We start from the raw sequence: 24307 nt of genomic DNA on the forward strand, positions 1-24307 counted from the left end.
ATAACAAATAAGCCTTTTTTTTTCAAAACTTATGGGATGAAGCCAAATCTGTAAATAAACACATATTAACAGCCTGAAATATTTTGAATATTAAACAAGAAAGAATGGAAATAAATAAACTAATTATTCATTTCAAGAAGTACTAATAAGTAAAAAGTAAGGAAAACTGACAAGGAAGGACTTCTGAAAACAAAGTAAAACAATTATTTTAAAATAGACAAGAAGACCTGCTAAGGCTTTTTGACCTTACTTTTTCTTTTTTCTATTCTAACTCATTCTAAGTAAAGTCAAGTTTCTATCATAACAGTGCTTATTTTTCAGTATTGGTTCTACTCTGAACTGTTTCTAACATTGGTTTTTATGGAGTTTCTTTATGTTCTTTCCCAGTCTCATTCAGCTACCTTTTCAGGTATGCCTGCCTTCCATCTCAGTGCTTTTTTCTTATCATCCCCAATGGATGCTGTCCTGGGCCCAACATTCTTTCCCATGAATTGCCTATGTCTTCAGGGGGTTGCCTTGGGGGCTGGCTGGGTTGTACCAGACCTCAGGTGGGAAAAATCAGTGTGTTCTCCCTTGAGAACCGGAGACAACTAGGGAAGGAAACACAAGTTAAGCTGTCTCTGGGTATGTGGGCCTGTAAGAGACGCTTCTGGTAACTTTCACTGCCACGTAGCCTGGTCTGTGGTGAGAGAATAAAGGATGTAGAATGAGGCAGGTGCACAGGGTGGAGTAGAATCAAGAGAGAAAAGAAGCCTCCGCAGTGCTCAAATAGGTCATTCTGGTTGCTGAGTTTCATCCCAGCTTGGTGTCAATGAGCTGTGTCCCAGCATCTCTCTATTAACTCTGTCTTTGGCTACTTGGATCCCAGAAAGTCCTTACTCAACATACTGCCTTATTCTTATTTTAGATTTCTGGTTATTCTTTTTCACTGACTTTGTACTGAGAATACGATATCTAGTTCCACTGCCTTCAGCCAGTCTTTTCCGCAAGTACACTATTCCTCTGTGCCTTAAGTACTATATGCCCCATCTTTATAGTAATAATCCCTGTGGAGGTGCTTTTTGTTTTTTCTTTTGTAGTAACTCATTCTTGAAGAAACTCAAGTCCATCCAGTTGTGGCTAGATTCTCTATGACTCCTTTTCCTTTGGTGCTGTTTGATGTATGTATCCCTTAAGTCAACTATCTGAAGGGTTATAGCCCTTTCTTCATGTGCCCCTGCTCCTGGACATCTTACCGTAAATAGTAGAGTTCATGTCTGGTTATTGTGAAGCAGCCTCACATCTCTCTTGCCAGAATCAGCAAATAAAGACCCATAATCCCTACATGAGCCACTTTCAGCTCTTCCAAGCTCAGCTTGTTCCTGCAACTGATTTCATATCTTGGAATGTCAAGTGCCACTCCCTATCCAGCCCGCCTCCTGCTCCAATGCATTGCTGGCAATTCTTTATCCTCCTTCTAGCCCTGGAGGATAAAGGTTCATGTCAGGCTGTGCTTGTTTGCAACACGACAATACACTTTGCCAAAACCACTGGTTCTATGTGTCAGAGACCACAGGTTATTTTAAAAAGTTCCAAATATAAAGATTGCATAGTATAGAAAACATAGAGTGTTAGAAAAGTATAGAACTTGCATAAAGAGAATAAATGGCCCTGTGGAGATTAATCTGTAGGTCCCTGAGTGTCTCAAGGTTAGTATGTTCTTTGTTTGCTTATTTATTTACTTTGAAAGAGAGACAGAGAGAGAGAGAGAGAGAGAGAGATAGTGGGGGCGAGGCAAAGAGAGAGGGAGACAGAGAGTCTTGAGAAGACTCCACACTGTCAGTGCAGAGCCCTACACGGGGCTCCAACTCAAAAACCCATGAGATCATGACCTGAACCGAAACCAAGAGTCAGAGACGTCACTGACTGAGCCACCCAGGTGCCCCAGGGTTAGTATTTTGAAGGCACATAATTTTAAGAGGGATTAGAAATCAGTTGAGGAAACTGGATAGAAGACTGCAGGGAGAATGAAGGAAAAGGTCTGTGGTACAGGTGCTCTCTATTGTTGTCATTCTTTCTAGTTATGCTTTTGATAGGTCATCATAAAACCCAAACATAAGTCACAAAATTAGAGAAGCAAAAATTTAAATATACAAATGGATAGTTAATTAAAAGTGAAATAGGAACAACAAAAGATAATGTTACATGCTTTAACATTATTTAAAGGGGTTGTAGTAGATACAAGAGAATTTAACTACAATGCAGAACATCAAAAATGTTTAACATTTTTTAAAAGATGAAAAGCATAACCATGGTCTCCATTGCCACCTCAGCACAAAATAAATGGCATTCTCAAAGGGTGTCAATATACAGAGTAGAGTGAGAGTTAGAGAGCCAGAAAGACTGGTGAGGAGTGGGAAATAATGAACATTTCTAGACTTGAAAGGGAAAGGGTGTTTCCAAATGGTTTTGCCAAAGCTGGGGAGGGTCATTGCTAAGAGCAAGGTCCACCTAAGGTAAAAGAACTGTGTGGTCAGGTAATGAGGGGCCTGTCCTCCTGGCCTCTCTCCTCCCACTCCAATCTTCATCCCAGCCTCTCAGGGCATGAAATGGGGCCCAGAAGAGCAGAGAATGAGCCTGGAGAAAGGCAAACAGCACCAAACCAACCCGAAGGAAAAGGAAGGTAAGGCTAGAAAAGATAACAAAGGTAAAAACTTTCAGGGGAACAGACTGATAAATTAAAATATATATATATATATATATATATATATATATATATATTAAAGCTCATTAAGGGAAAACAAAGAGTGTAGTCTTGGTGAGATCATAGATTAAGCACAGAACTAGGAACTAGAAATCTGAGTAAAAATATGAAACATTAGTCAAGGAAGATACCAAGCAAAATCATGTACTTTATGAAATGAAAGCGGGGAATTCCGGAAGTTCAAATGTTAGGTGATAAAATCGGAATGCAACAATAAAAATGAAATCAGCAAAATTAAAGGCAATAATACATGTGAAAAAGTAACCAAACTGTGAATGAAGAGTATTAGAATTACCTTAGAACTACCCTAGAATTTATTATTTTTGTTTTAAGCTTTGCACAATTTCAGAGTTTTGAAATAATAAGTATGCCTTATTTTCATAATTGAAACGGGAAAATGTATTTAAAAAATAAGAAACACATACAAACCCAGCCTAGTTGGCCAACTGGTTGATATTCAGAAGGCTACATCAATTAAAAGAACAGATTACAGATGGGGAAACCGTTCAAATTAATTTGCCGAAAACCATGTCAAAAGTTAGGGAGGAAATAAATTTCTCCTATTTTGCTGTGCCCTCTCCCTCTTAGCTGCATTTTTTTTCAAGTTTTTAATTAAATTCTAGTTTGTTAACATAGAGTGTAATGTTGGTTTCAGGAGTAGGACCCAGTGATTCATCACTTACACATAACACCCAGTACTCATCCCGACAAGTGCCCTCCTTAAGGCCCAGCACCCATTTCCCCATTAGGTATTCCCCTACCTTCCACCTGCCTCCATTAACCCTCAGTTTGAATCTATGGAGAACAACTGGGATTCTTTTTTTCCCTTTTTTAAATAAATGTTTTCATTTCTTTTTAAGAGAGAGAGTGACAAAGCGTGAGCAGGGAGGGGTGAGGGAGAGGAGAGAGGGAGACACAGAATCCCAAGCAGGCTCCAGGTTCTGAGCTGTGAGCACAGAACCCGACGGAGCAGGGGCTCGAACCCATGGACTGAGAGATCATGACCTGAGCCCTGAGCCGAAGTCGGATTCTTAACCGACTGAGCCACTCAGGCATCTGTGTCTGGAGATTCTTATATTTCTCCCCACCCCCATTGTCCACCATGGAAGATGTGTCTGTTGAGAATCGCTGCATTTTTTTTCAACCCAAATAATTTTTTCAGGCCTCACTTTCTACAGTTTGTGTTATAAAATCAAGAGATTTTTTTTCTTCCTTCCAATATGATAAACATTGATTCAATATAATTAGAAACTGCAAGTCCCATTGCACCAAGAGTACAGAAAATTCTCTTTGATGTGTCCTCTCTTCCTAGCTTTGCCTGCATGATCACAGCTACCATTGCCAAGCTGAGAATTATCATCCTGGAGAGTAGCTAAAAGTGCTTGTGTGAATCTCAGAGTAGTTCGTGTCTTTAAAAAATATGGAAGACATTTCTTCTTGGCCCTTATATTTTCCCCATTGTATAATAAGGTCATGTTATCTCCAAGTGTGCATCTTTGTTACGTGTTCTGAAATTTCTTTTTTTTTTAAACTTTTTCAAAAAAGTTTTAATTATTTATTTTGAGAGAGAGAGAGAGCCAGCGGAGGGGGGTGGGCAGAGAGAGAAGGAGAGAGAATTCCAAGCAGGCTCTGCACTGTCAGCACAAAGCCTGATGTGGGGCTCAAACTTAGGAGCCATGACATCATGACCTGAGCCAAATCAAGAGTCGGATGCTTCACTGACTGAGCCACCCAGGCACCCCTACATGTTCTGAACTTTCAAGGATTAAATCAACAAATGAGTTTGGTCAACATACATTTGGATAGGTAAGCCCAGGTTCAGGAAAACTACTCCACAGTTAAGATAGACGTTGCAATGACAAAAGGAAAGCACTGTCCATATGGGAATTTCTTGTCATTGTCACCTGTACCAAACCACCTAAGAAAATCTTTTTTGTGTATGGAAACAAAGACTACTTCCACTGCCTTATACTTCTGCTCCTGACATTTTACATTAAGAGAAAGTCCAGACATCAAACAGAAATATGAAAGGAAGCTGAAACTGAAAATGGATAAAGTAAGCCCTGAATAATGGGAGTTGTTGATGGCACTATAATTGGTCCTTGCAACTTTATAGAACAGATGGGATTCCTAAAAGATCTTAAGAAAAGATAGCTGGAGGGTGGCATATATTATATAACTGTCATATTCTGAAATGAAGGAGAGTTCTGGGGAGAAATAACTAAATTAGGAGCATGTAAAACAAATGTGTTTATTGTTATCTATTATTTATGGCCCTCTGGATAGTGGGTAGATCATTTGACTATACTTCTGCCTAAACCAATTTAAATTAATCTAACCAGTAAATTGAATAATGCTATATCAACTGCTTTGCTGCAATCAAGATATATTGCGTATACTCAACTCTCTTAATCTAGTAACCATATTTTCCAATGTTGATGGATAATTGCCTTTAAGTGCATCCCTGCCTTCTCTGCTTTTAGGTCTGGTTGATAGGGCCATTACTGGAAGTGGTACGTTCCCAGGGCCATTTTGAGAATGCAATTTGCCTTAACTCTCCCATCAGTAATATCAGTATAATCTGAGGGTTCTAAAGCCTATTAGCTTTCTCTAATGGTCTTTGACTCCCTTAAATAATGACCAAAAAGGGTCCCACAGACAAGAAGAAACAAACTTCAACTTTCAACTCCCTAATATTTTCTACCCTTCAGTGTGAATGCTCGCTGTGGTTCATAAGCATATACTCCTGAAGCATATGCTGTGAAGATTGTGTGTTGTATCTATGCATGCAGAGAATGCAGCCTAGTCAAACATGTGATTTGCCAAAGTGCATTTGTAACTGTAGTGAGCTTGTCTGTTTCCATTTATACTGTCCTAGGACATGGCTATGGCATATCAGGAAGCTATAAAGAAACAGAATGCTAGTAAAAGTCTGGCCTTAGAGACCTGTATTTACAATTAAACTAAAAACATTTCAATAATGCTTGAGAGTCTGTCTTTTTCACCCGTATAACAAGATCACAATTGTGAGCTGTTTACACCTCCTGTTTCTTTTTAAACAGTCGGTAGATGTTATGATTGGCTTTAAGAACCTCTATTCTGGCCAGGAAAGTTTTCCTTAATATTAGCTTTTGTCACAGACTGCTTATTCCTTTGATGTTCAACAGTAGAGGTGTGATTTGTGAACTTAGCTTAGATGTCTTCTTCACGTTTTATCATTAGGTTGCTGAAAACTCTTCTGGTCATGATTATTAATAACGATAATGGTAGATGTGAACATGATCGCTAGAACATAACACGGGAAGGTGTGTTCCAGGTGTGGTTATGACTAACTCTGGGTCCACCTTGCTGCTCCCTCCCATGATCAGTGAGTCCAAATATTGATGTTGCTTTGAGTTCTGATAGTGTTATTCTAGGTAAGAGACGAAGGGCTTCCTGGTTTAGATCATAGAGAAAACAAGACATTTCCCAGAATGGCAGTTCTTTTCAGCTGAAACATAAAAAAGATCTACAAAACCTTGGGGGTTTAACATTAGGAAGACAATCTCTCATTTTTTTTAATGTTTATTTATTTTTGAGAGAGAGGCACACAGAGTGCAGGTGGGGGAGGGGCAGAGACAGAGGGAGACACAGAATCTGAAGCAGGCTCCAGGCTCTGAGCCGTCAGCACAGAGCCGGATGCGGGGCTGGAACCCACGAATCGCAAGATCGTGACTTGAGCCGAAGTTGGACGCTTAACCTACTGAGCCACCCAGGCGCCCCAGAAAGACAATCTCTCAACGATGGTACCCTCAGACCTCTAATGCCAAGGGAGAGACAAAACATGTAAACATATGAACAAAAAATAATATTTCCATTGGCTATATCTCATCAAATAAGACCTGATATATGACTATATTCTGTTTTATCTTGAATTGACATGAATGTGTACCTCTAGTTGATATATACATAATAGAATATATTTATATGTGTTTGGACCTGAATCAAAATGAGATCATCTATGGGAAAGTACTTTATGCTTTACAATATACTTAAAATGTAAGATTTATTATGTATAGATTTAGGTAGACCTAAGCAGCAAGCTGGTTCTTCAGCACAATTACATTGAATTATCCATTTAGAAATATCTTATCTGATTCTTCCCTGACATTTCCAAGCAATCATTTGATCATCTATAGTTTCCCATCCCAAATCCTTCCGTAAATGGAAAACTGTAAATCCTAAAATGTTTGCCAGAGAATTTAAGATGACTGTCTCACATCTTCTCTGGTTTTCAGATACACGTGTTAGGCAATATTTCAAAAGGCATAACTATGTATAACTGCTGTATGAAAATGCATGCATACTTGCATGCACACATAGGCACACACACACACACACACACACACACACACATTTAAAAGACAAAATTAGGTACAGGCTTTGTATAATGTCCAGTTTTTAGATCTTGCCAAAAAATGCATTGTTGTTTTAGGAAACAAAGATGTTTCACATTAACTTCTCCAAAAAGTGTTTTAACTTGCAATCATGTTTTAACGTATAAAATACAAATAAACTCAACTGCATGCTCTTTGAGGGTAGGGATTAGGCCTTTTGTGTCTTGCATAATTTTACCACAGAGCTTAGGATACTGCTAAGTCCAAAGTGGGTATTTAATAAACATTTACACTTATGAGTGGTTGGCTGAAAAATATGTTTCAGCTATATTCCAAAAATAGGATTCTGTGTTTGACTGAGAGGTATTGAGTTACCACTCATGATACTGAGATATATATATTTATAGTATGCACAACACTGGTCCAGAAAAATCTTGATAAATGGTCAAGTCATAAAACCAGCAAGAACCATCCAACCATCTACACCACGAACCAACTGGAATGATGGAGAATTACCTTCTCTTTCCGAAGAGACTTAGGTTACAAAGTGATACTGTTTATCCGGGTCATCCTTGTTTTACTTTACACAGTGTGTAGGAATATTCACTTTTGTCTACTATGGCCAGACCGTGACTAGTGTATGATAATAACAAATCAATTACACCAGGGTCTGAAGTAACAAGACACTTTTGTCAAGTAGATCTTATGACTTTGGAATGTTCCAAATATCGAGCCATGAAATAATCCAGTAAATGCTCTAGTTAGACAAAAGTCAGCAGATTTTTCTAAAGTGACTCTTACGTACTTAGCATTTTGATAAAGACTCCTGAGAAGTTTCTGTCCCTAGGGATTTGCTCTTGTTGGGGAGGACAGAATAATATATATTTTTAAAAAGCCAACTAGATAACAAAACAATCATATGACCCAGTAATAAAATATATGCTACAGATTGTAAGTGATTGAGGAGTAAAGATAGTATGATCAGCTGTGTTCAGAGATGGGTTTATGAGGGGAGCAGATCTTGGGAAATGAGAATTTGGTTGGGGGATGGTAAAGACTTGAAAGTGGAGTGTGGCTCAGGCAAATGTGTAAATATCAAGTAATTGCATCTGAGGGTTAGCACTGCAGAGCGTTTCCTGGGTTCAACGCAGTCTGTCTCTGTGTTATCCAAATGGGCTTTATGAGATAAAGCTATATGAGATATACAGATTTTCTCATCCGTAAAATGAAGGAAGGAATAGTGTGCGTGTGCGTGCGCGCGCTTGCGTGCACGCGCAATTCAAATATAATCTTGTTTTCAGATACTATTTTATAATTTTATGGGTCCTGTATCTCTTATCTCTTTGAGAACTTTAATTAGGTATACCTTTTGTAATACTTTCTTCTTTCCCTTCCAATATATCTGTTTTCTCTCGGTTGCTTTTATCAGTTTGTGTTTGGTTATGCCTAGTACTTTCTTTTTCAGGTTAGAGACTTTCCTCAAATATTTGGTAATATTTGCCTGTGTTTAGAACGAAGTACTTAAAGTTCATTTGTTTGATATTCAGTAAATATTTATTGAATGTCTACTATGTGTCAGGCACTGTGGTAGGTGCTTGAGATTCATCAGTGAAGAACTGATTGGGAATTCTGTGTGCTCAGGAGAAGAATAGAGAATGCCTGCCTCCCTAAATGTCAATATGTCATTTTTCTGGAATCAAGTAGTCTCTTCAAAGAAGAGCCTGTCTATCTTCTTCCTGGGGGAGGAATATTTGGTTGTTTCTATTCTAGAAGTGAGGCAGGAGACTGGGATTGACCGTGCCACTTTGCAATAAGCAGACTTTCATGTAATTCTAGCATGTATCTCCAACTCCTAAATATCTTCAGCTTAAATTTTCCAGACAGAAGACTTCCTGTTTCTTGCCTAAGAGCCGGTAGTCCCTGTCTGAATGTAGAAGAGGGAGGGAACTGAGGTATGACTGCTCTCTGTGTAGGCTTTCAAAACAATCTCCCAGGTCTCAGCCCTTCCCTGCACCCCTCACCCTTTGCAGTCCTTGAAACCTCCAAGTCCACAGCCCCGGGAAAAGGGGTCCTGAAAAGTTAATTCCATTACTTCTCATTGTAGGTATTTGGTGAGTAGCCTCCTTTGCTTTGCTTAAGTTAAAGACAGTGTTGAGGGGCGCCTGGGTGGCGCAGTCGGTTAAGCGTCCGACTTCAGCCAGGTCACGATCTCGCGGTCCGTGAGTTCGAGCCCCGCGTCGGGCTCTGGGCTGATGGCTCGGAGCCTGGAGCCTGTTTCCGATTCTGTGTCTCCCTCTCTCTCTGCCCCTCCCCCGTTCATGCTCTGTCTCTCTCTGTCCCCCCAAAAAAAAAAAAAAAAAAAAAAAAAGTTAAAAAAAAATAAAAAAAAAAAAGACAGTGTTGAAATCTTTATTTGTCCTTGTAGGCTCATTTATTTTTTTTTTATTATTTTAATGGGTTTCAGGAGGAAAAGGGAGATGTACACATTTATTTAAGCCACGCTCGTCAACTAAAAGGTTTGTTTCTTGACTTTAGTAAACCATGGCTTTATGTGATTGTGCAATACTGCAGGAAACACTCCAGATTTGTTCCCTCCTTCTTGTATGCATGCGTTGCGTCACTGCTTCCGCACAATACTGGGTATGGCCGGGTGACTTGTTTGGCCCGTGGGCAATTGCAAATGAGAAGGTAAAGAGATATGAGACTCGCTTGGAACACTCTACCTTGTGAACGAGACTGAGCGAATCTGCTGCAGGATGACAGATCACATGGAAAGAGGTTTAGTCAGCACAGCTGTCCCCAGTGGAGGCCAATCCCGAGCCACCCAACCTGACCCACCCAACTCACCACCTGATCGCAGATCCAGGAGTGAGCCCAAATGAATCCAGCTTTGCTGGGCAAGGTGAGCCCAGCTCACCCTGCCAACTTGTAGAGTCATTAGCTAATTTTGGGACCTTTTTGTGCAGCCAACGGTAATCGATGTAACTATTATAAATTGCTAACGTTTATTTTCTTAGCATTTACTACACATTAACAATATGTCAGGCACTGTTATAAGTGGTTGACCTATATTAGCTCCTTTAACAAAAATCCAGTAAGGTTTATGTTATACCCAACTTAAATCTTTAAATATTTCAAATCTTGAGTATTTAAATATTTTAAATATTTAAATACATAAAATCTCCAGAGAACAAAAACTCAATTTCCGGTATTAAAAACACAAAAATTTAAATTTAGAAATCAGTGGAGGTTGAAAAGATAAAGAAAATTTCCTCAAAAGTAGAAAAGACAAAGAGAGGAAAAAATATAAAACAGAAGAGAAAGGATAGAAGATATAAGGGACAGAAAATATAAGAGAGAAGATAAGGAAAGTAGCCTGACTTACAACAAATAGAAATTCCAGAAAGAGAAAATGGAGAATGGAAGAGACGAATATTTTCCAAAGCTAAAGACAACCAGTTCCCAGGTTGGAAGATCTTACCAAGTGTTTTGTATGATGAATAAACGAAGAGTCAGACAAAGACACATCATTGTAACAGACAGGAATATCTAAGTAGCAGAAGTAACAGCTTTCAGAGATAAAAATCAGGTATATAAAGAATGAGAAGTAGACTGTCATTACCCCTCTTACAGCAACACTATTTTTACCAGAAGGCAACTGAGAAATGCCTTCAATAATTCTGAGGAAAACATATTTTCAAAGTTGTATCAACCAAATTGTCAATCAATACAGAAGACCAAAAATGTTACTTCACATGCATTCTTTCTGAGGTTGTACTCCACCAAATGATGGAGTACTCAAAAAAAGAGGAAGACTTGGGGTGCCTGGGTGACTCAGTCGGTTAAGCATATGACAGTTAAGCGACCAACTTTGGCTCAGGTCATGGGCTCAGGTCATGATCTCACGGTTCGTGGGTTCAAACCCCACATGGGGCTCTCTGCTGTCAGCATAGAGCCTGCTTCAGATCCTCTGTTCCCCTCTCTTTCTGCCCCTCCCCTGCTCATGCTCTCTCTCTTTCAAAAATACATAAATGTTAAAAAAAAAAAAAAAAGAAATAGGAAGACTTGAGTCTTCCTTCCAAAAAAAGAAAAAAAACAACAACAGGGGACTCAATTTGGGGGCGGGGTGGGGGGAAGGGCAGCAAAGAGAAGACAAGATGATAGTTGTCAGCGGCCTGGAGAACAACAGGAGACAATGGTTCCAGGAGGACCCTTTCCAGGGAAAGGAAGGATGTGGTATGATCATTCATGTGATACAGCTTTTGGGGGAAATAAACACTATTTGTAGGAATGTGGAGAATTAATGGAGCATTTGGGAGAAGAGACTAAGGAAAAGAACATAATCAATATACATGAAAATGAAAAGTTTATTGATTCAAGAAAAAATGAAAAATTGTACTCCCCAAAAGGAAATATAACTGTAATACACTCCTTGCTTCTCCAACAAGCAATATTTATTTTTTAATGACTAAACTAGTGAAAATACTGATTACTGCTTTAAAAACGAAAAAAAATTAGGGGATGCCTGATTGGCTCAGTCAGTTAAGCATCTGACTCTGGCTCAGGTCATGATCTCATGGTTCATGAATGCGAGCCCCACATCAGGCTCTGAGCTGACAGCTTGGAGCCTGGAGCCTGCTTCAGATTCTGTGTCTCCCGCTGTCTCTCTCTGCCCCTCTCCTGCTCACACTCTGTCTCTCTGTCAAAAATAAACATTATTATTTTTTTTTTAATTATGATTTATCATGTTGAGAGAATGAATGGGACAAAGAGATGGGGGGCATGAAAGAGAGCTCAATTGTCACCTGCTATCACAGAATGTCAAATAGTGATATCTAAGGTATATATATATTAATAATAGAAGTATATTATTTAGAAATGTAAAGATAAATATAGAATAAATAGCTAAAAGCATTTTAAGTGATTACTTTTGGGGAGTAGAATCACATGTGAGGAAGTAGGTAGAGTAGAATGCTGCCTTCTCAATGTAGAACTTATTTTTTGACTATGTGCTTGTATGATTTTGATAAATATCAAAAGAAAATCGGAGGGAACCTGAGCACATATTTATCTTATTGTTAGTCGTATTTCCAAAGCTAGGTCTGGGCTGGGGCTTACCAGTCCCTACCTAGTGTGAACCAGGACTACAGCCACCACTGTTGGGTTCCAGGATTGGTTTGTTGTTGCCCTTGGTGATGGGTGTGAATGAGCATGTGCAGAGGTACCTGGAATAATGCTAACCCTTTATCACCAGTGAAGACTTTCTCCACGTCTGTGGCTGGTCCCTCACCCTGGTCCCTCCACTCAGGCCGGGAGGAGGGTGAACCCCTAGCACTGCACTTTCTCCCCAGCACAGCCTTACTTTGGGTTCATCCTGTCTCCCTCTTAGCCTTCTTGGTGGGAAACCGGCACAGGCTTACTATTCCTCAGTCATGGCATGGGACAAAAAAGAGAGAAGTAATGAATGTGAGAAAATACCTTCATTTGCCACTTCCCTTGAGATACAGTAAAACCTTGGGGTGCCTGGGTGGCTCAGTCGATTGTGCATCCGACTTGGTCTCAGGTCATGATCTCACGGTCCGTGAGTTTGAGCCCCGCGTCAGGCTCTGTGCTGACAGCTCGGAGCCTGGAGCCTGCTTCAGATTCTGTGTCTTCCTCTCTCCCTGCCCCTCCCCCACTCATGCTCTGTCTCTCTCTCTCTCTCTCTCTCTCTGGTAAAAATCAATAAACATTAAAACTTAAAAAAAATATAGTAAAACCTTGGTTTGTGAGCATAATTCATTCCAGAAGCATGCTTGTAACCACAGCACGCATATATGAAAGCAAATTTCAAGAACCACTGGTTCAGTTGTGATCATGCGATGTTCAGTATCATGTACTACTCGTATTGCAAGACATTGCTCGTTTATCAAGTTAAAATTTATTAGAAATGTTTGCTTATCTTTGCGGAACACTTGTAGAACAAGTTACTTGCCATTCAAGGTTTTACTGTACTTAAAGCAAATATTGCAGTGCCTATCTGAATATCCCAGAGGAGTCCATTTTGGCCTTGACTCCGATCTCACCCCTCTCTTCTAGAAGTGGAAGAGATGGAAGAAAGAGAGGAGAGCAAGTGGGCATGGAACACCTTGCAGAATTTAGTGTGCGTGATCATCATTTCCTATGTGCAAGGCCTTTGGCGATGTTCCATAGGAGAAATCAAGAATGAGAGACATTTTTTGTTCCCCAGAGGCCTGACAAATATCTTTCTAATTATAGGTCTACATACATTTCTTCAAGAATTGCAAATTTTCCTTTTAAACTTCAAACAACTCGGGAAGCCTGGGTGGCTTAGTTGGTTAATTGTCTGACTTTGGCTCAGGTCGTGATCTCACAGTTTGTGAGTTTGAGCCCCAAGATGGGTTCGGTGCTGACAGCTCAGAGCCTGGAGCTTGCCTTGGATTCTGTGTGTGTGTGTGTGTGTGTGTGTGTCTCTCTCTGCCCCTTCCCTGCTTGTGCTCTGTCTCTCTCTTTCTCAAAAATAAATAAACATCAAAAAAAAAAATTAAAATTCAGATAACTCTGTGGCCCCTGGGTGGCTCAGTCTGGTAAGCATCAGACTCTTGATTTCAGCTCAGGTCATAATGTCACTGTTCATGGGATGGAGCCCTATGTCAGCGCAAGGCCTGCTTAGGATTCTCTCTCTCCCTCTCTCTTTGCAGCTCCCCAGCTTATGTGCATTGCACTCTTTCTCTCTTTTTCAAAAAAATTTTTTTTCAAACAAACCAAAGATACACTGTACCTTATTAAACTATTACCAGCTACTACCATTTACTGCTGAGCTCTGTGGAGATGGGATCTAGAATAAGGATTTCTAGAGGGTAAATGAGAAGGATGAGAAAGGATGTTGAAAAGGAGGGTGAACAGATACAAGGATAATCTCAGTAATCTTGTTATCTCCTTATATTTCAAAGTGTCTGCAGTGAATAATGGTGCCTTCCTCACTCAAGGGAAGGCAAGTAAATTTCCCCTTGGCCTTTTATGGTCAAATTAAACAAATTAATTCTCCCTTATTGCTATTACTATTCAACCTTTTACTCATGAAGAAAAGCAAAGAGTTTACCCTTCTCTCATAATCCTAATACAGTGTATACCAATGACTAATATATGTTCATAACTGAAAGAACTACTTTTCCACCCTCTAGGGTTACATTTTTGCCTCCTTGCAGAGTATGTTGCTTCTTTCTATCCATCGTGCAATAAAATCTTTGCTGAGTGACTACACTGTCCAAGGTACCCATTTCAGCAATATGTAAAACAGAGGCAAATATTTAAAAAATTTTTTAATGTTTATTTAATTTTTAGAGAGAGAGAGAGAGAGAGAGAGAGACAGAGTGTGAGCAGGGGAGGGGCAGAGAGAGAGGGAGACACAGAATCCGCAGCAGGCTCCAGGCTCTGGCCTGTCAGCACAGAGCTTGATGCAGGGCTCAAGCACACGAGTAGTGAGATCACGACCTGAACTGAATTCAGATGCTTAACTGAGTGAGCTATTCAGGTGCCCCTAGAAACAAATATTTTAAAATGATGATAATAAACATGATGTTCTCCTGAAGAGAGGAGTTGGGGAAATGGGACATTAGAAAAGTACTTACCAATAGACTATGATAGAAATAGGGTAGAAATTATTATTTAAAAAAAAATTAAGTTTATTTATTTACTTTGAGAGAGACAGAGACAACACAAGCAGGAGAGGGGCAGAGAGAGAGGGAGAGAGAGCATCCCAGGCAGGCTTCGTACGGCCAGTGCAGAGCCAAGTGCAGGGCTTGAACTCACGTAACTATGAGATCATGACCTGAGCCAAAATCAAGAGTCGGATGCTTAACCAACTGAGCCACCCAGGTGCCCCTGGGGTGGAAATTATTATAAGGCAGCAAATGAGAGGGACCACAAGCTAAACAAGCAATAAGGGTTTGGCAATTTTAAACCTATAGAACGTGGTAATTAAATCCTTTGTCCATGGAGTCAGAAAGAGCTAGATCCTGACTCTGCAACTTACTAGCTGTGCAACCCTCTTCCAAGTACCTCCAAGTGCCAAGTACCTCAAACAAGCTCCAAGTACCTCATCCTGAAGATAAATATCAACATATTACCTAATTTATTCAGTTATATTTGAGAGTTTGCCGTATGCTGGACTCTGGAATACAACGATGATTAAGATAGTCTCAGCCCCCATTAAACAGTAAGCAAGGAGTCAAAGCTACGGTAAGTATTCTCAAAGGGAGATATAAGAATGCACCAAACAACAATAAACCTAAAAGGAAAAGATTTCTGAGGAAGTGACCTTTTAAAGGAGACCTGAAGTAGGTAAGAAGAGTTGCCCCAGTGAAGGGGCAGTCATGTCTTTAAGGAAGGAACAGAAGCAGAGACGGATGGGGGCGGGGCAGAAGAGGAGGCCAAGGATTTTGACAGGCAGTGAATTACAGAGGTCTGGAAAACCACCATAAGGAGGTTAGACTCTGACCTGAGCATGATTACGGTCTACTGAAAGATTTTAAGTATCCTTCATTTAAAGAAGTGTTCCAAGGAGTATACGAGAAATTGCATGTAATGTTTGCCAACTAACTTCCTTCCTCCCTCCTTTCTTTCCTCAATTCCTCCCTTCCTCGTTTCTGTCCTTTCTTTTTTTTTTCTTTTTATTTCATTTCTTGTTTTCAAATCAAAGGCCGTTTCTGCTTCATTGAAAGTGGTACTAAGTTACATCTCACTCATTATATAAGGAGGAATGTGTTTAGAAATTTAAAGTTATCGAGTAGCCTAATTCTGATTCCTTCTGTGGATACTAAGTAGGCCATATAGCTGCATTTCCCAGACAAGTGCCCCTATGACCCACACTTTCTTTCAATTCTGATGGGAATATGCTTAAAACGTATTTTAAGAAAAATATGTATTTTTTATTTCAAGTTTTTACTTAAATTCTAGTTAGTTACCATATATGGTAAAAATTGGCTTCAGGTGTAGAATTTAGTGATTCATCCCTGTGCTCATCACGATAAGTGTCCTCCTTAAAGTTAAGGGTCTTTTATGGTTTTCTTCCCTCTATTGCCCCCCACTTCCCCTATGTTCATCTGTTTTGCTTAAATTCCACATATGAGTGAAGTCATATGATATTTGTCTTTCTCTGACTTATTTCATTTAACATAATACTCTAAGCTCCATCCACATCATTGCAAATGGCACGATTTCATTCTTTTTGATGGCAGAGTAGTACTCCATCATTATGGAGTACACACTCCATGTGTATTTATACCACATCTTTCTCCAGTCATCGGTCGATGGACATTTGGGATCTTTCCATAATTTGACTATTGGTGATAATGCTGCTGTAAACATCAGGGTGAATGTACCCTTTGAATCAGTATTTTTGTATCCTAGTAGTGCAATTGCTGGATCATAGCATAGTTCTATTTTTAACTTTTTGAGGAACTCCCACACTATTTTCCACGGTAGCTACAGCAATTGCATTCCCAAAAACAGTGTAAGAGGATTCCCCTTTTTCTGCATCCTCACCAACATCTGTTGTTTCCTGTGTTGCTAATTTTAGCCATTCTGACAGGTGTGAGATGCTATCTCATCATAGTTTTGATTTGTATTTCCCTGATGAGGAGGGATGTTGAGCATCTTTTCATGTGTCTGTTAGCCATCTGGATGTCTTCTTTGGAAAAGTGTCTGTTCATGTCTTCTGCCCATTTCTTAACTGGGTTATTTATTTTCTGGATGTTTAGTTTTATAATCTCTTTACAGATTTTGGATACTACCCCTTTATCAGATATGTCATTTGCAAATGTCTTCTCCAATTCCATAGGTTGTCTTTTAGTTTCGTTGATTGTTTGACAAACATGTATTTCTAAAGTAATATATAAGATGGCTCCCTACTTCCACCCACCTTTGCAACAGTATTTATTCTCCTCTGAAAAGCAGGGATACTTTGGTGAAAAAATTTTACAAGCTCTCATGGTTTAAGCTCTTAATAAGTGGCAAAGTTATTAATATTCAAAAAAAAAGACAGAGAAAAGATTGAGAAAAGGCTTGAGTTCCAGGGGAGATTGAATTAGGTTTTTCAGGGAGGGTGGGATAGATGAATGGAGAGAAGAAAAATGTATTCTAAGCAGAGGACATGGTGAAAAACAAATGCACAGAGCTGGAGGGGTAACAGTGGACTGATCTGGATAGGACAGGTTAGGGGCTGAAATGGGTGGAAAATATAGTGAATCCAGAGAGAAAGGTCAAATTATGTTACAGAGTGATAAATCAATCCAGGGTGGAAAAAAAAGTATGATTTTGATTCAACAACCTTCTTCATTTGCTAAGGTACAAAATAAATGAGATTATGAGATTTTGAGTATGAGAACATAGCCTCAGAGATAAGGTAAAATCACTAAGTGATATAAATACATGTCCCCTCATATACACTGATAAAGAAAAGAATTTATTAATGCAGATGAATGCTACTGTATGCTGAATGCTTCCATTCAACCAAATAGAGAAAAGGAAACTGGGGTAAGATCCCTTCAAATGAAAATGCATGACTGTCACAGGAAGGGAGAGAGTACATTTAGTAATTAGTATACTATGTTGTATTACATTGTATAGTGCATTAATTCATATCATATACACAGTTGATAAGCTTTGAAATGTTTTTTTTTCATTTACAAAGTATTAAGTCGGCCTAAAAAAAACCTCATAAAGTCATAAAACTGAAAGAATGGTACTAGGTAAAAATTCAAAACTTTTTAACAAATCTGTTAAAAAGGAGTACAAAAGCCAGTACAAAGGAAGTTCAGTGTTAGAGTGTCATTTGTCCACTTTTATTCTGGTCTTAACTCTGAAATCAACCATGTTAATTTTTCTTTTCTTTTTTTTTAAAAATTGTTTTAAATTTTTATTTTTGAGAGAGAGAGACAGAGTGAGAGTGGGGGAGGGGGACTGAGAGAAGGAGACACAGAATCGGAAGTAGGCTCCAGGCTCTGAGCTGTCAGCACAGAGCCTGGCACGGGGCTCGAACTCACAAACCATGAGATCATGACCTGAGCTGAAGTCGGACACCCAACCGACTGTGCCACCCAGGCACCCCAACCATGTTAATTTTCTAAACCAATAGAAGAGTTTTGTTGTAACTATATAAGTTGTCGGATGAAATGTTTCCCACATCACTGCTAAAATGCTAGAAAAAGAGTAATGGTATCATAATAATTTGTAACTGTCTTTGCTTATATACATTCTGATTTAGATCTTCCCCTACTTTTGATGAATGTGCTGAATTTCTGCATGTGAAATTTCAGGAAAAAGCGTTTGTCTTAGTTTATACATCTTTGGGGGGGAGTCAAAATAAAGACAACAGAGTTATTTTTAGGAGGTTTTCCTACACTTTTATTGCCTTTTAATAAAAGAGATCCTTGGGTTTTGAGGAGGAGATGATAAATAGTAGGGAGTGTGAAATTTAAAAGAACATATATCTTGGCTATAAATTCCATAGTATGGATAGAATCCCCTTTGTTTAGATCTCTTAATTTTTCTCTGGACAGTGTATAGCCCATTTAAGAATTATTCACATGTCTATGCAATATTCACACAGTAAAATTACGGTTTGGTGAAATAGGGGATAAAGACCTGAGAATCTTCCAGAATACAAAGAGGAAATATAATCAAATAAATAGGACTTAAAAATCACCCCAAGCTTTACAAACAACCACTCATATTCACACTGAGACAGCACACAAAATGGTGAGCACAGCCATCCTGGTGACGTTTTGTAATTTCAAAACGAAAACCATTCTACAAACCTTTTGAAAGAGAGAATATATGCCTACAAAGAAACAAGAGTCTGACTTCATTAGATTTGACTGAGTCAGATGCCAGAAGACAATGGAGCAATTTATTCAGATACTCAGATTTCCAGGGGAGGATGTTGAATCTAGACTTTTTAAATTCTATACAGTACATACATACACATACACACATATATGTAATTTCACTTTTGAAGAACTATGTTCAAAAGGCTCAAAATCAAAACAATATAAAACATAATATACAAAAAGAAGAGTCCACCTCTGTCCCCCTCCTCTGCCTTACAAACGGTGATTGTATTCTTTTTTTGTGCATCCTCCTACTATTTCTTTATAAATCCATAAACAAATAGGAATATGTAGATCTTCCCCTTTCTTGCACAAAAGATAGCTTACTATAAGTATTATTCGATTACTTTTTTTATATCACTTAATAAAAAATGTTGACAAACCCCACATTTCTTTGTCATTTCACTCTTCTAACTGCCGAGGACTGCGTTGTATAGATACACTAGAGTTCATATGACCAGCCCCTCATGTTGGCTGGTTGATCAGTTTCCAATCTTGTAGCATTTTAAGCAATCCTACAATTACTGCTATTGTCTATATGTTATTTCTTTTCATGTTCATATGTATCTGTAGGATTACCTCCCAGTAGTTGGATTACTAGGAAAGGTTAAATGTATTTGGGTACATGAGATCCAATTTCCTTCCTATAGGGTTTTCATTTTGGAATCCTAAAAACAATGTACGAGAGTACTGGTTTTCCCACAGTTTTGCTAGAAGAATATGTCAACCTTTGGGGTTTTTGCCAATATAAAATATAAAAAATGATATCTCAATGTAAATTAAACTTGCACATCTCATATTACCATTGAGGTGTTGTTTCCCTATCTATGTTTGAGGGGGCATTTATATATTTATCTGTGAACAATCTGTTGGTTTTTTTTTTAAATGTAATGTTTATTGATTTTTGAGAGAGAGAGAGAGAGAGACAGTGTGTGCGCAGGGGAGGGGCAGAGAGAGAGAGGGAGACACAGAATCCGAAGCAGGCTCCAGGCTCTGAGCTGTCACTACAGCCTGATGCGGGGCTCAAACACATGGACCATGAGATCATGACCTGAGCCAAAGTCGGACGCTCTACCGACTGAGCCACTCAGGCACCCCTATCTGTGCACAATCTTAACCACTTTTCTTTGGGGTTGTGAGTTTGTTTCACCTCAATTTCTAAGAGCTATTTATATATCAGGGAATTAGCGTTTGCTGATAATATGAGTCACAATCCCCCCTCCACAGCCATCACCAATTTTTCATTTATCTTTTGCATTTGCATATAGTATAGTTTTCATTTTATGCAGAAGTTCTTGATTTCCATCTAGTCAAAATCATCATTATTTTAATGACTTTTGGATTTTGCATTATATTAAGCAAGGCCTTCCACATTGCAAGGCTATCAGAAAATTCAGTGCTTTTTTTGGAGCATTTGCATGGTTTCATTTTCAAAATTGCAAACTTTGATCCATTTGGAATTTATCTTGGTGTAGGATGAGCAACATTAACTTACTCCAGATGGCTTCGCTAAATTGTTCCAGCACCACTGAACAAAAGTTCTTATTTTTTAATGAACACAAACCGTGGGTTAATTTTTGCTTGTAACTGCAGATTGGAGAAGACTTTTCTAACCATACTACAAAATCCAGTAGCTATGAAAAGTTGAGACTGATACTTTAGAACACATCAAAATAGAAAGCTTTATCTTTTTTCGTTGTTTTCTGATGACATCTTTATCATATGTTAAATTCCTGTGTGTATTTTGTTTATTTACGATCTTACTCTTCTGTTTCATGTGTCAGCTCGTGTGAAAGTAGGAGAGTTATTTACCTTTTGAGGCTTATAGTATACTTCATATCTACTGGGCTAGTTTTCCCTCATTGTTTTTCAGAGTTCATGTGGCTATATTTGCTTATCTTTTTTTACTTGAACTTTAGAATAGAATAATTTTATCTAATCTCAATTCATATCAAATTTAAGATCACATTCAATTAAAACAAACAAACAAACAAAGAACTTAAGGAAAATATACACATTGACACTGAATCTTCCTATCTGAGATTATGGTATGCCTTTACTATTAATTTAACTGTAACTTTATGTACTTCAGGAATGGTTTACTGTTTTATTTTTTTTTTTAATTTTTTCTATACAGGGTTTGTACATTTCTTTCTAGTTTTGGGCCTAGTTTTATGTTTTTATGTTGCTATTAAAAATCGGTCTTCCAGGGCATCTGGGTGGCTCAGTCAGTTAAGCATCCAACCTTTGGTTTGACTTAAGGTAATGATCTCACGGTTTGTGGGTTTGAGTCCTTCATCAGGCTCTGCACTGTCCTTGGAATTCTCTCTCCCTTTCTCAGCCCCTCCCTGGCTCTCTCTCTCTCTCTCTCTAAAAATAAATAAACTTAAAAAAAAACTTTAAAAAAAGGGTCTTCCATTGTATCTTTGAACTGGTTTCTTTTTTTTTCTTTTAATTTTTTTTTTCAACGTTTATTTTTTTTTGAGACAGAGAGAGACAGAGCATGAACAGGGGAGGGGCAGAGACAGAGGGAGACACAGAATCTGAAACAGGCTGCAGGCTCTGAGCGGTCAGCACAGAGCCCAACGCAGGGCTCGAACTCACGGGCCAGCCCGACACGAGGGTCGAACTCACGGGCCGTGAGATCATGACCTGAGCCGAAGTCCCAAAGTCAGACGCTTAACCGACCAAGCCACCCAGGCGCCCCTGAACTGGTTTCTTTATGTTTAGGTAAATTCTATTCATTTAATGTATATGTATTTTATATTCTAGTGTAGAACTGCATCATCTTATACTCGTAGTGTCTTATTTTCTTAGTGTCTTGGGTTTTTCACAAATAACATTATAGCAACTGTAAATAGTAAGAGCTTAACCTCCTCCTTTCCAATTTTGTCCTTACTTTGGCGAGAATGCTTATAGTATCTCATCATTCAGTGTGACTCTGGCTTTTAAATATATATCCATATATCTCCATATAATCAAATTAAGAAAACAAGTACAAAATGATTACTGTATTGTTGAGTGTTTTTAACAAAAATGAATGTTGATTTTGTCAAATACTTTCTCTGAATCCAGGTAGGTGACCATATAACCTATATGAATAGTTTGATAGTATTGAACCAGAGGCTATATGGGCCTTTTGTGACTAATCTGCTCGATTTTGTATAAACCTAAACCTTCTGTAAAACAAGTAATCTATTAATTTAAAAAACTAACTTGTTGATATATTTAAAGAAAGGTTGGCATAAGTTGCAAGATACAGTGTCAACTGAGAATGATAAGCAAGACAAGGCAAAAGATAGTTAGAAATAGAGGACTTGTCAGACTTTACTGTAGATAATTCTCTATTGAATCACAAAGCTTCAGTATACAGTTCCTTCTCTTTAAATTCCATGTTATTTTGATCTATCCCCACTGAATCTTTGATGTCTAAACATGGTATTAATCAGTACTCTTAAGTAAACGAAGACATTAAAAAATGAATAAATTCCAGGCTCAGAGTTTATTTCATTCCTAGTTTGGGGAATTTAAGAATCCCAGAAGATGGGATGGTTGCTCCTTGGTCAGACTTGTTGTTTCTTATTCTGCCCTGAGTTTACAATGGGGTTGTTGCAACTTGCCTTTACCGTTTTCTTTGGTCTGGATCCCTCATTTGATCCCCAGTCCAGTTACCTTCCTTGGAATCTTAGAAGATAAATTTTCTTTTCTCTTCAAAGGACCACTCCAGAGCACAGATTTCCCTATAGCCTGCATTTGGAGAAGTCTTGCAAGGAAATTCCTGCTGAGATACTTGCTGGGTATCTTTGCAGGTCACGAGAAAGCGTGGCCAGAGCACTAATACACCTCTTTCCATTATTCCCATGCATCTGCTTCACCTCCCTTATTCCTGTCACTTCCCTGGGGTTTTTGCCTTCTAATGAAAGCATTAGCACTTGATGCTTGCTATGGACTGAATGTTTTTTCATATAATGAAGCCCTAACCCCCAGTGTGATGGTATTTGGAGATGCAGCCTTTGGGCACTACTCAAAGTTAGATCAGGTCATGAGGATGGGGCCCTTGTGAAAGGATTAGTGTCTTTATAGGAAGAGACACCAGGGGGGACACAGTGAGGAGGCAGCCATCAACAAGATTGGAAGAGATTCCTCACCAGAACATGGCACCTTAATCTTGGGCTTCCAGGCCCCAGAACTATGAGAAAATAAATTTCTCTTGTTCCAACCACCCAATATTATGGTATGTTATTAAGGCAGTCTGGGCTAACTAACATAATGTTTAAACCAAGCTCTATTTTCTAGGGAAACTGAACTAAAACAGCAGCCATCACTTTATGAATATTGGATGCCCATATTACCTATTGCCTATTTACCTGAGCTTTTGTCCATGTTCCTGGTGTTCTTCTCTGTTCAACGGAGCTTCTTCATTTCCATTATTGAAGGAGGTTATCTTGCATATTATATATAGCATGTGGTGGCATGTACATCCGGTCTTTGAAAACTAGGTCTTAGGATTTAACTCAGTTGGGGGTCGTGAGTCCAGTTCTGTCGGCCTAACATGACAAAAAGTAGCACAGACCTTGAGAAGGAGCTCTACTGACTCATACCCAGAGCCTCCAACACTTACCAGTCTGTCTGATCTATACAAAGAAGAATTTATGAAAGGAAGCACTTGTTTCTGTTTTGTATATCTCTTGCCCTTTATTCTGACTAGCATCCCTGAAGCCAGATCACACACACATAGGGAGTAAATACTACTACCTATTACCAACATGCTATTCCTCACGTAGGTATTGATCACAAACTTCCTTGCATAACCTTGGTGGTTCAATGAATAAGTTTTGCCTATCTAACATGACAGACTATCAAATGGGATTCTTTCTGTCTCGGTTTTTTAAACCTCCCAAATCTGAGAATAATGGGGCCCACATTCTAAAGCAAAGTCTAGGCCATATAATCAACACTTGGAAGAATTACGCCAGTTCTTCCAGCCTTTGCCCCTTATTCAACTTCAGAGTATAGAATTTTGAGGCTGAAAATTCTGACATTGTGAAGTGTCTTGGAGAAATATGTCAGTATTCTGATCTTCCAAAGAGGGAGTTCAAGGGATGGAGAGGGTCTTGATGGGCCTTGATTGGTGTAGGACTCTCACCAGGAGGAATGTGAAAATGAGAGTCTGGCTGAGGCAATGCGTCAGACAAAGGATTACATTGGGAAATAACTGCCTTCCAACAGCAGTGGTACAGAGACATTTACGGACTATATGTAGATTCTGCAACAATAAATTAGCTTGGATACATGTT

At 38.9% G+C, this 24307-nt stretch overlaps 1 long non-coding RNA gene across 1 annotated transcript in view; it reads right to left on the minus strand.

The window, feature by feature from the left end:
* Positions 1–23997, minus strand: part of LOC125923220 (uncharacterized) — a 56053-nt gene extending 32056 nt beyond the window's left edge. Inside the window, exon 1 of the long non-coding RNA XR_007457958.1 lies at positions 23378–23997. This is a non-coding gene — a long non-coding RNA (uncharacterized LOC125923220). The remainder of the gene's footprint in view (positions 1–23377) is intronic.
* Between the last annotated feature and the right edge of the window lie 310 nt (positions 23998–24307).

The sequence above is a fragment of the Panthera uncia genome, chromosome B1 (genome assembly GCF_023721935.1).
Source record: "Panthera uncia isolate 11264 chromosome B1, Puncia_PCG_1.0, whole genome shotgun sequence".
Lineage (NCBI taxonomy): Eukaryota > Metazoa > Chordata > Mammalia > Carnivora > Felidae > Panthera > Panthera uncia.